Source organism: Opisthorchis viverrini, assembly GCF_000715545.1.
Source record: "Opisthorchis viverrini unplaced genomic scaffold opera_v5_110, whole genome shotgun sequence".
Classification (NCBI taxonomy): Eukaryota; Metazoa; Platyhelminthes; class Trematoda; order Opisthorchiida; family Opisthorchiidae; genus Opisthorchis; species Opisthorchis viverrini.
Genome location: NW_008751760.1, coordinates 1,472,403 through 1,475,786, shown reverse-complemented (window position 1 = coordinate 1,475,786; position 3,384 = coordinate 1,472,403).

Sequence of the window (3,384 nt, the reverse complement as noted above, 5' to 3'; positions counted from 1 at the left end):
CATTCAGGGACATTGTCTTCTCATTCGCATTATATGAACACAACGGGCAATGATCTCCAATTACTCTTTATCCCCCCCCAAATGCCTTCACATGTTTCTCAAACTGTTTTTACCATAAATTAAATCCATTACTTTTTTTCATCTGACCTATTGATGACACCAAAGTGTTAGGATCTATTCAATTAAGCCTTATTTACCAATTGGTTCTGATCCCCCCCAAATGCCTTCACATGTTTCTCAAACTGTTTTTACCGTGTGATAAATCCATTACTTTTTTTCATCTGACCTATTGATGACACCAAAGTGTTAGGATCTATTCAATTAAGCCTTATTTACCAAGTAATTTGGTTCTGATGATAGATAGCTAAATTTTCACCCGGATCTCTCCACATAGCCAGGTGACATTTAGTTATGTCTTTTGTCAGCACAAATTTATGAAATCACGTGAATGGATTTTTAGCACACCTTCAATCTGTCTTCAATCACTCCTATCCATGAAACACATATGCTTGTTTGGGTAATGAAACTTCATAGCATGCTCTGCTTTATCCAGGACAAGAGTGGTTATGTGATTAGATCAAAAGAGTCAATAGACTGACAAGCGTGCGCACAGGAAAAACATCCAGACATTCGATCTACCTGTATCTGTTCTTGACATGGCCTTGCCGATACAATAAAGTTTGTACAATGTGACTTCATCACTGCCAGATTCCGGTTGTTGTCCAGAACGCCGTGGAAGATGACAGGTGTTCTGAAAACGGTTGAAATAATGTGCTCAGGCTGCAGATAAACGTTGCTTATTAGGTATTAGAACTCTTAAAACTGACGAAATTCATTTAAATTGTTGAATTCTCAGAAAAATTGAAACCCGGAAACCAGGAACGGCAATGGCGCGTCTCCTCTAATGAATTAAATTGATCAGGATAGTACGAGATAGTGCATGACGCGCTTAGACAGGAAGATAAATTACTTTGCCGATGTGTCTTTCACAATGCACTTTGGTCCCACAGGTCGCCGCAGAGCATGTGAACCAGAAGTTTCAAATGGTAGTAACGACTAGAGAGGTTTTCAGTGAGTTTTACCCTTTCGGGAACTCGTCAAACACGCATCATTTTGGCTATGCAAAAGTTTCAATCTAGATCCTCGAATATGTTAGATAAAACCAGCCAAATTTATCACTGCTAATCGGCCTACCGCATTCACGTTTGAGAGGTGGTTGGAGAAAGTTTCGGAACTAAACCAAATAGTGTGTTCAGCCTCTAGATGATTAGTAAGCGATAGGAGAACTGTGACACAAGTCTCTAAAGACATTTTGAAACAACTGGTCTCATTTCCTCGGTCACCATAAACACCTGGCGCATTCTCCTAATCGTGTGCAGCGGTGCTTAAGCCCGGTACCAATCAGTAGTGTATCATTAACCTGTTCCCAAACGAAGTGTGGTGACACCTGCTGGATCATCCTTTCAACCGCTAACTTGCCATACTCACCTCAGTTATATGTCATAGTTAGTTGTTACACAACATATGGAGTAACAAACACATTTACGATATTTTGGTAGGTTGTGTAGCATTTAATTCAATCGAATTCCGTCGAGCGGAGCATAAATAAGTTTCGGCAGGGTGGATGATGAACGAGGTCCTTTATTGATTTTGAACGCCTGAACAATCAGCAAGGTAATAATTGAGCTCGGTATCTATTCGCGGGTTGTCACTGTTGCGTCAGACGTTGGGATAGACAAGCTAATCAGTTCGTTGAGTTTCAATGTCCAAACACCGTCGGTGACTGAATTTCTCTCAGTAAGCACATTAGCCAAGTGAATCAAGTCAACAGTGTAGCTACGACTGATGTTGTTGGGGAGCATTTACTCTGTCTCTCAGGATACTTGAAGTGCCTGCAACCTAGTCTGTTTATGTCAAAGTCCACGCGGCTATTTAGTTGGCTGGTAATGCCGTAAGGGGACACAAACCATCAGAAGGTTGGTATATCCTCTACAGTATCAAACCAATGGAAGCCCAAACAGAGCAATTGGTTCCACACTCCAGTTTGTCGCCAGCGGGATGTGGGACCGCTTAAGCCTACATCAACCGGTATAAAAGTGAGGAGATAGGCTACCACAGTCCGAAAGCCAATGACGTGCATAACCGATGGGTTGTGATCACCAAACAGCCTGGGGCTTGTAGCGTGTGTACTGAATGAACTGACGATCCACGCCACTCCCTGACTACACCAAAGGTGAGCTTATGTAGCCAATTAGGGTTAAATATTTAGCATATTGTTTTGAATCATAACACTTGCAGATTATTAGTTCTAGCACCATCACAGACACAGCCGATTTAAAACTTCGGCATATAAGTTTAGCTTTGGATAAGTTCGTTTCCCGATCTTAGAAAGCTGCCTTTTTGCATGAAGGCTGTGAATGGAGCGTTATAAGAACAGAATCTCTCCTGCTAAGTAATCGAGAAAACTGGTCGACACTATCAACGTGGCTCGTAGACGCCGGAAAACTGTTCAACGTTTAAGGGTCGAAAAGGATTAGGCGTTCAACCACCCAATATTTATGATTGCAGTATATGAAATCTTTTTTTTCATAAAAAATAAAATGAATAAAATATATATATATGGGGCAATTTGAAGTTTTGAGGTAAGACTTCAAGTTAAGTTCATAGACTCTAGTGGACTGAAATTAAGATTGACTACATATGAAAGACGGCAACTGCTGAATGTACGGCATATGTCAGACTCGGGTATAACGGAAATATAAATGATCTCTTTCTCAGGTAGATTTCTCTAGTGAACTAGGTATTGAAATCACATAAGCCGTCACTTTCTGGCAATGGTCGCTCTTGTGACTCACAGCCAGTCTCACACCGTATAACAGCCCTCCACCGCATTTTTTTCAGTTTGAGAACGAGGCCTCGATTTAGAAGATGAATGATACTCAAAATGTGTCGTTTCTAAAACGAACCCATTCTTCCTCCATGTCCGGAACTATGACATTAACATGAGTTTTAAACTACGAATTTGGTTCATAGTATCGTGCTCTTCATGATCGAATTTAGCGCCGTTTAATAAAACTCCCAAAGTCTTCATTTGACTTAATGCCACATCAAAATAACGTGACGACTGAGAAATGACAAGATTGCACCTAGATGGCTGCATGGGTAATCCCCTACTTATTTCTGCATTCATTCACCTGTAGGCATTATACCACCTACATGCTGCTCATATGAGCAATGTTTAGTTTGATTAGAGATTTGAGGACCATACAATGAAGCACACAGAATAATTAATTAGTTTTACGGACGCAAGCCGCGCATAATGAACGCAAAGTAATAAATGCGGAAGCGTATGTGAAGATCACATATAAATAAGACTGGCTGGGA